At 53.6% G+C, this 8891-nt stretch overlaps 2 long non-coding RNA genes across 2 annotated transcripts; one reads left to right on the top strand and one right to left on the bottom strand.

Moving 5' to 3' along the window:
- The first annotated feature begins 347 nt into the window (after positions 1 to 347).
- On the top strand, positions 348 to 1630 carry LOC125615178. Its single transcript, XR_007345725.1, has 3 exons — positions 348 to 579; positions 897 to 1108; positions 1196 to 1630. It is a non-coding gene; the product is annotated as an uncharacterized LOC125615178 (long non-coding RNA).
- Positions 1631 to 2771: 1141 nt separating this feature from the next.
- Positions 2772 to 6940, bottom strand: LOC125615356. Its single transcript, XR_007345962.1, has 2 exons — positions 3348 to 6940; positions 2772 to 3145 (listed from the first exon to the last, which is right to left on the bottom strand). It is a non-coding gene; the product is annotated as an uncharacterized LOC125615356 (long non-coding RNA).
- Between the last annotated feature and the right edge of the window lie 1951 nt (positions 6941 to 8891).

The following is an 8891-nucleotide window of genomic DNA, read 5'->3' as shown; positions in this document are numbered from 1 at the left end:
TGAAGGTAACAGGCCGTCCACAGGAGTGGGTGGTCATCACAGGGTGGGCTGGTCTGTCAGGCGTCACACCCTCCCACTCCCTCTGTGTCACATGCCGTGTCAGGTCACAGCAGCACGAGCCCCTCCCCAGATGGGGCACCGTGTTCTTGCACTTCCCAGCTCCCAGGACTGAGAGCCAAATGAACTTCTATTGCTTCTAAACTGCACAGCCCTGGTCTGTGGCTACAGCCGCAGAAGAGGAAGACACCATTAGAGACATCATTAGAGATGGAGTCTCACGAAAAGGGTCTGCAATCCCACCTCACCAAGTCCTGCCACCCCCTGAGCTGCGGAGGGACCATCGCCGAGTTGAGTCCCCTGTTGGCCTAAAATGGCCAGACCTTTAAATGTCCGTCTTGTTCATTCCCTAGATGCCACCTGTCCTGGGAAGGGCAACCTCTGAGAAGCCGAGAGCTGGAGGCTGTCTGTTGAGCCCTGTCCCCAAGACACGGTGACCCCCACACCCCACCAGCTCCAGGCTGGACACCAGGGCCATGGGGCTGTGGCAGTGCTGATGGAAACCAGGAAGGCGGGCAGCTGGTGAGTGCCATCTGGGGTCCCTGTCACAGGCAGCGTGCGGGAGAGAAGGGTGCAGCCTCTTCTGACGGGTGGAAGTTGGGGAGGCTGTGGGGGGTGGAACTGGGTTGAGGAGTTTCTTTCTGTGCCCTTCTCCAGCTGGGCTGGAGGGAGCTGTAGAACAAGGGCAGCCCCAGGTGCTTCTGGGAAGGCAGGGGGTGGGCCCTGGTGAGTGGCCAAGGGCGGCTACTTGCTGATCTGCTCTGCTGAGAAAACAGGCTCTTTCCCAAAGGCTCTTGCAAGCAAGGATCAAGGCCTTTTTGTTCTCTTTTTGGATCCAGCAGGGAACCAGAGCGAGGCAGGGGCTGCCTGGGAAACTGGAACCGGACTGGGGAGCCAGGAGGCCGGGCTTTGGCAGAAAGCCATCTTACCCAAGTGTCCCCAAACTAAAATCCCACTTACAGGAAAGGAAAGCAGAGTTCAAGAGAATGTGGACCTGGGGAGTCTGTTTAGAAACCACTGGGAAGGATGGAAAGGATCAGTCACTCAAGAGGTGACAAAAACATCTGTTTTCTACCCTAGTCCCCCAGAGGTAAGTGAGCCAAAGAAACCCTTGCTGACTTCTGCTGTCATCCTCCAGGGTGGACGATGGAGCTGCTGGCACATTGTGTCCCCAGGATCAGAGATGGAGCCACGCGATGGCACATACCAACTTGAAGTGCACATGCCACACTAGCACCTCCTGTCCCCACTGGCCTGCCTATGCTGAGCATTGGGCCTCCGTCTCATTCCAGAGGGGCTTCTGTCCTCCAGGACCCCCAGCTGCCCCTGCCTGCTTCTCCTTGCCCTTTCACCTCCTTCAAGGGCCAAGTCTAAAATCTCAAAGACCCCCAGATTTCTGCATCCTGGATTGTCACCACGATTCCTACCACTTAAGACAGCAGCTGAAAAGCCAGCCTGGTGGCACATGCCTGTAGTCCCAGCTGCTCAGGGGGCTGAGGCAGGAGTCTGAGGCCAACCTGGGTGATAGAACAAAACCTTGTCTCTTAAAACAAAACAGAGTTCAGTTGAGGAATTGTGTGTTCTGTTTTTTTTCCCTTTTATTAAATATCTATTTTGGGGCACTCATCATCTAGGTCATCAGACTGTCAGACATGCAAGCCAGTGTTGGATTGCAGACATTTCCATCACTGGATTCCAGATAGAAGGATGGAGAGCGGTTGTACTTCCCCAAGGGAATCCTGCATGTGGGGTGACCCCAGGGGAGTTTTGCTTAGCACTGATTCCCAGCGCTCCCCACAGAGCCAGGCATAAAGAAGGTGGTCATGAAAATTTAGAAATGGATAAATGAGTGAACAGATGGCTGGTTTGAAGGACAGCATAAAGGAGGAAATTCCTTCTCCAGTACCTGAGCCCCATTTTTTAAAGCTCTGTTCCTGTCTGGGATGCTCTGCTGTTTCCTCTTATCCAACTATCAAAGGGACCTTCAATGCCTTTATTCTCGCTCAGAGAGAGGATTGGGAACAGGTCAAAGATGAAATGCATAGAGATTAAAATGTGTTGCATTTTAGAAGAAAGAAAGGGAATATAATATAGTACTTTATCTTTTTGATCACAATTAAATAATTATTAGGGTCAGGATTCATTTAGTGTCTGCATCATTGACACCATCACCACAACCATTATTATCAACATACCACCACTATCACCACTATACCACCATGACCGCCACCACCACAACCACCATCTCCATCACCACCATCACCATCATCACCATCAATACTGCCACCACCACCACCACTACCACCATCTCCATCATCACCATCACCGCCCACCATACCCGTTATCTCCACCATCACCATCGCCAGCCATTATCACCCTAACCACCATTACTTTGACACCATCACCACCATTATACCACTTGGAAAAAGTGATATCTAAACTGGATTTTGAAGCTGGATAACAACTGGCCAGGTGGGTAAGAAGCAGGTGTTATAAGTCCCAGAGTGTATAAAGAAAGGACAGGATTGTTAGGGTGAAGGCTAAGGATTCTGGCTCTTTCCGAGTGTGAACAGGGGAGAAGAAACTGAACAGGTTGGTAGTTGGAGAATCGGGAGTGGCAGGTATTGACCTTGCAATTATAGCCCTTCTGACTGTTGCTATTTAACAAACTTGGCTTTTCTGTCATAGGCAAGTGATTTTAGCAAAGGAAATGATACTTACTCATTCATTTATTCAACAGATAATTATTTACCATCATGTACAAGATTCAAGGGATACAAGCCAAGAACAAAACCACCGAATACATTCAAATGGCCTCATTGATCTCCACAACAAGCCTAAGAGGCGGTGAGAATCCACTTGGCTATTATTGGTAAAAATAGCCTTGGAGCCTTCAACTCAATATTTACATAATCACTCTTCCCGGCAGCCCTGTAGGGTACATGGTGTCCATTTTCAGGAAGGCTGACGGTTGAGGAGAAGCTAAACATGCTGTTCAGACACATCCAGCCAATCAGGACTGCAGCCAGGACTCACAGCCGGGTTGGTGTGGCATCAAGCCTCAGGATCTTTGCTTTCCTGGCACCGTCTAAGAGAAACACAGCTGCAGCTGCAGCCAGGCCTGGGGTGTTTCAGGACTTGGGGATGTTTCTAACATTTAACTCGATTTGCTCTGGGGACACCATTTATTTAGACTCCCCCCTCCTCTCCCAAGCAGGGCCATGGAGGCTTGGGAGACCCAAGCGGGCCCCTCCCCACCCACACATTTCCAAGCAGCTTTGCAGCCTGACCTGCCTCTGGAGGACTCGGGAGTCACGGGCGGAGCTCTCTGGGTGATCACAGAGGCCCTGGGGTGTCTGGGCGGGTCGTTCTTGCCAGACTCCTGCCTGGTGTCCTCTGGTATGGGAGGGGGCAGGGGGCGGGCAGGTGTGAGGAATAGCCAGCTGGCAGCTCTGGGAACCAGTTCCTTCGTCCAAAACGGAGCAGCTCCAGGTCAGAGCAGAAGGCCCAAGCCAGGATGCCCAGGTTCTCCCAAAGTCTGGAAAGAATTCAGCCCTGGGGGGAAGGCACACACTCCAACACTGGGACAGGGGATGTGGGAGACTGGAAAAGAAGAGCCATCCAATGTATGGGAAGGCCAAGGAAAAGCCCTCAGAGGGATGTAGGCACCTCCCAGCATCCAGCATCCAAATACTTAGCCTCACAGGGACCATGTGGTGACTTTCTATTCTCCCTCACTCCAGACTCAGCTCCGCAGGGGCAGGCACGGTGCTGGCACACGGCTGGTGCCAGAGAGAGGTTTGTGAGTGGATTTAAAGAGCGCCGTAGCCAGAAGCGTGGAAGATGTCTGCCGTAGGGACGGGGACAGCTGCCCTGATTGCCCGGAGGAGACGGAGGGGGGACCCAGGAGGGGTGCTGCTCACACACAGCCCCAGTGTGCGTGGGCACTCTTGCTGTGACAGGCACACCTGGGGGCAGGGTTGTACTGGACATGGTCCCCTACCTGAAGCCTGTGGCAGAGGGTGGGGGTGGCAGGCGCTCACGTTCACACTGAGGATATAGGACTGGCTGTGGTCCTTGGGACCCAGAGAGCCATGTGCCGTGCCCCAGAAGGACAAGTTCATGGTTGCTCGTGACCCACAGGTTTGGCGTTCTTCTCTTTGATACAAGCTCCTCGCCCACGTTTCCCCCACTTTATCACTTTAATGGATAACGTGTGAATGATGATTGAGGTGACACCGTCGTAGCCTTCCTGTCCCAAGAAACCACCTCGGCTCAGGTGCTTGCAGAAGCTGCTCTTTTATCACCTTCCTGCCTGACTCTGGGTCCAGAGGCATGTGGTCCAGGGAGGGACACCTGACCCAGACAGAGACCACGCGGGCTGTGGGAGTAGGGACACGGGTCAGGCAGAGACTGTAAGGTGTGGACCTTGGAAGAGCTCAAGTGGCAGCTCCAGGAGGTGTCGACTTAGCCAGGAAGGGCTGACGCTCCTCAGGATTCTCATCCCTTGCACAGCTCCAGATCAAGACCGGCCACCAGGGAAGTGGGCAACGGGACTGCAAGGCACAGCCTGGCGCTCTCTGCTGGCGCCGGGGCCTGGGGGCTGTTTCTGCCCCTGCCGGCACACCTGTGTTCACCAAGCAGCATCCGTGCCTCCGTGGCCCCTCCCTGGGATTTTCCACTTCCCAAGCCAGGGGAAGAGCTGCTGCACCTTCCAGGGGTTGTTGCATCATAGGACTGCAGGGAGACCCAGCCCCTGCCCCTTCAAATGCCCTGCTGACCAGCAGTGGCTGGGGCTGACCACCAGACCTGGGCTGGCAGCCTTCCACAAACTCCTCACCCGCTTCCACCCCGGGGGCCTCCTCCCTGCAGGAACCTCACATTGTGGTCTTGCTGCCATGGAGAAAGTCAGTGTGCAGGGGACAGTAAAGCCGGGCTGTGAATTGGCAGAGATGAGGGAACATGGAGAGTTCTGGAAGCATCGCATCCTGGCACCCACAGCCAAGGTCTTTCTGAGGCACTGCCATCTCCAGCTGTGACCTGCTGCGGCGGGCCTCCGACTCGGTGGCTGTGAGCTGATGGATTCCCCACTGGGAGATGGGATGGAGCTGGCCTGCACGCCCCTCTTCTCCTCTTCCCCCTGATCCCTGGAGTCTTATCCAAACTCTGCAGAATGAGGACACTGTGGTGATTTTCCAGGGCTGAGCTAACTGGCTGGGAGCAGAGCTGGTGTTCAGCCATGGCTGCCCGACCTTGCACCATGCACCTTCCCACACACTGCCCTCCGCCCACCAGCGCCCAGTGGCTGTGGATGGAGGTGTATGCAGCTTTGCCCCCATCTCCCAAGCTCTGGGTTTGCCTTCAGCCAACACATCTGGGGCCTCCTGCATGGTCCTTCCTGGGCAGCAGGGCTACAGCAGCTGGAAGCCCCAGGCTCTGCACATGGGAGCCAAGGGCCCGGCAGGAAGACCAGCAGCCAGGAGAGGGCCAATTCAGACGCGCAGAGAGCTGTGGGTGAGACAGCGCCATCGAGAGAGCTTGGGTGCCTCTTGAAACCCTGGGGGAGCTTCTCTGGGGTTCACCGGGCAGAGAATAGCTGGACAAGTCCCCCAGCCAGAACGAGAACACGAAGGGAGGAGGACAAGGTCCTCGTGTGGGGGAAGAGCAAGGCGGGGCAGGACACTCTCCATCTTAGATTTAGCTCCCTTGCATTCTGTTTAGGGAGAGAGAATAATGAACAAAAATGTTAAGAATACATACTAATGTAGCACCCAGGACAAGGCAATAGCCCGGTGAGGGGGAGGAAGAACCCCCTGCAGGCAGGAAGCCCTCGATTGGCGGGTGAAGGGCATGTGAGCAGGCCCTGGGAGGCCAGGCCTGGCTTCAGAAGGAAGGCAAAGACACCAAAGCTTCCTGGCAGAGCCTAATCCAAAGCACAGGGCAGGATCTTTGTAGAATTTAGGATAAATGGCCAATTCTCCACTATTTTCAGCATGGGTAGAAGCTTGAAGAGGGTCTTCAAGCAGAGGTCATATTGCAGGGAACCTTAGATGAAAAGTTAAGAAGATTCCTTCCATGAGCAGTAGGGAGCCATGGAAGGCTTCTGAGCTGGAGAATAATCAAATAGGAGTTGTGTTCACAGAAAAACTCCTGGTGTGGTGTAAAAGTGGAAACCAGAGAAGGAAGGAACTGGGGGTGGACAAATGGCCATGAGAATGTTATTTTAAGGCAGTCACTCAGAAAGGAAGAACAGGACCTGTGGAGGCCCTCCCTGGGTGCCCCTCTGGACCTCAGGGCAGGGGTAGGGTTGGGGCACACAGGTGGAACTGGTAGCCTCTTCTGGGAAGCCGTCCTGGGGCCACCCAGGTGGCTTTGGGCTCTCCTTCTGCTTGTGGCTGTCACCTCCACTTGGTCCTCTGCTTCTCCTGCAGGAACACGCACACACTTCGCGTATCCACCAGGGGGTCACCCTCAGCCTGCTCTGCGTTACAGATCACTCCAATCTGACCTGAACCCAACTCAGGTGGCCAAGGTGGCTGCCAACCTAAGTCCCATTTCCTTGGCCACAGAGAGTACCCTACACCCATTCAACCTGGCCTCTGCCTCTCTGGGGTCACATCCTGGTCCTGACATTCAGTCAAACTCTTCTCCACGCCCTTGTCTCGCCCTACTCTGTGGGCTGAGGTCCATCCAGCGGCCACAAAAGCCCTGACCCCAATGAATGTGGATTCAAAACTTCACCATCTATTGTTGGTGGAACTTCAAGTTGGTGCAACCACTCTGGAAAGCAGTATGGAGATTCCTCAGAAAACTTGAATTGAACCACCATTTAACCCAGTTATCCCATTCCTTGGTCTATACTCACAGAACTTAAAATCAGCCTACTACAGGGACACAGCCACATCAATGTTTACAGCAGCTCAATTCGCAAGAGCTAAACTGTGGAACCAACCTAGTGCCCTTCAACAGATGAATGGATAAAGAAAATGTAGCATATAGACACAATGGAATGTTATTCATCCATAAAGAAGAATGAAATTATGTCATTTGCCAGTAAATGGATGGACCTGGGGACTATTATGCTAAGTGAAATAGGCAGTCCCCCCAAATCAAAGGCCAGTGTTCTCTCTCATATGCAGATAATGACCCACAACAGGCAGGAGGTGTTGGGGTGAGGGAGGGAGGAGTGCAGGTTCACCAGATTAGAGAGGGGGGAGTAGGGGGAAGGGAATGGGAAAGATAGTAGAATGAATTGGACGTCACTTTCCTGTGTTCATATATGAATACATGACCAGTGTAACTCCACCTCATGCACATCCACAAGAATGGGAAGTTATACATGTGCATGTATGATATGTCAAAACGCACTCTACTGCCATGTATAACTAAAAAGAACAAATAAAATTTTTTATAAAGTTAAAAAAAAAAACAACACTTCACCACTTAGGCATGTCTCCATCACCAACTGCTACCACCCAGGACTCACCCTGCCCTGTACTTCCTGCCGGCCCTCTAGACATCTATGTTGGTCAAGATCGAGTTCCTGGAAATAGACCTGAGGGCTCAGAGAACATCTGGTCCCACCTGCAGACCCCGATCCTGGACGCTGTACGGACTCAAATTGTGAGGACCCCACCCAAGTCCTGATGTCCAAATCAAGCCCTTGAGAGCTAGCTACCTGTAAGCCCCCACGGGGTCCCCGGCCACCCTGCCTGTCCACTGTGCCCCTCCTGTGGAGCTCTGAACCTCATGCCACCTCCGCCATCATGCCTGGCATGTGAGTCACTGAGGTCAAGGGCTGGGCTGGAGGTGCCCGCCTGGGGTTCTGGCGTCCAGCTCTGCCCACACTCCTGCGGCACATGCCTGTCACCTGAGCCCGCGTGTTCCAGGCTGCCAGAGCCTGCCGGGCGGAGCCAGCTGGGGCTGGGAGCAGGGAGGTGTGGGGCCGGGAGCGGGGAGGTATGGGGCGGTGATGTGGCCCCATCTGTGGAGACACTCTGCTTTCCAGAGCTCCAGAGCCACTGCCCCAAACAACCCATTCCATCATCCGTGTCATCTCAGAGCAATAATTCAAATTATGTGTGATGATAATAAAATGATAATGACAATAATAACAAAATCAACCGCCGTGGAGCACTGTGTGCCCAGCACAGCCCCCGGGCTTGACGGGGATTATGTCACCCAGCCGTGGGGTGATTATGTCACCCAGCCCTTCTTGCAGGTGAGCAGGCTGGGCACCGAGACATGACGGCTCTGCACCAGGCTACCCTTCTCAAGCCACACCACCGTTCAGCAGCCAGGACCTGGGAGCCACCAAATGGCCTGTGGGCTGCTCCCTCAAGGGGGAGAATCACCCCTGGACTCAAGGCACATCAGAAACTTGGTGCACGGCTGCAGTCCCCACCAGCCAGCTCACCCGACCCCCGAAAACCTCACTGGAGGACGCGACTTCAATCCTACATCACAGATTTCCATCTGAGCATCCATTACTTTTTTTTAAAAGGGAAATAAATGAAAGCCCTGGTCCAGTTGTTGGGGACCTGGTGAAATCCCCAAATCACAGAGCAGCCTGTGCGTGAATGGTGGTGGTTTATATTGTTCCTTTATTGTCATCAGTTCCATCACTCAGTTTACAAGCATTTCCCCAGCTCCACAGGTGAGGAGATCAAGATCCTGGGAGACGAAGGAGGCTGGGAAGTAGCACATCTGGTTTTCTGATTCCAGATAGAATTCTCTGGTCTGCACCTCTCCATTTGTCTGCTCCGTAATCTTTCCCTCCGATTTCTGGTATCTCCCATTGCTTTCCTGATATCAGTCATTTACATTTTTTTTTC

This window comes from Marmota marmota, unplaced genomic scaffold, assembly GCF_001458135.2.
Source record: "Marmota marmota marmota unplaced genomic scaffold, marMar, whole genome shotgun sequence".
NCBI classification, from domain to species: Eukaryota; Metazoa; Chordata; class Mammalia; order Rodentia; family Sciuridae; genus Marmota; species Marmota marmota.
Note: the sequence above shows the minus strand (reverse complement) of the source record. Positions and strands in the feature narration are given on the sequence as shown.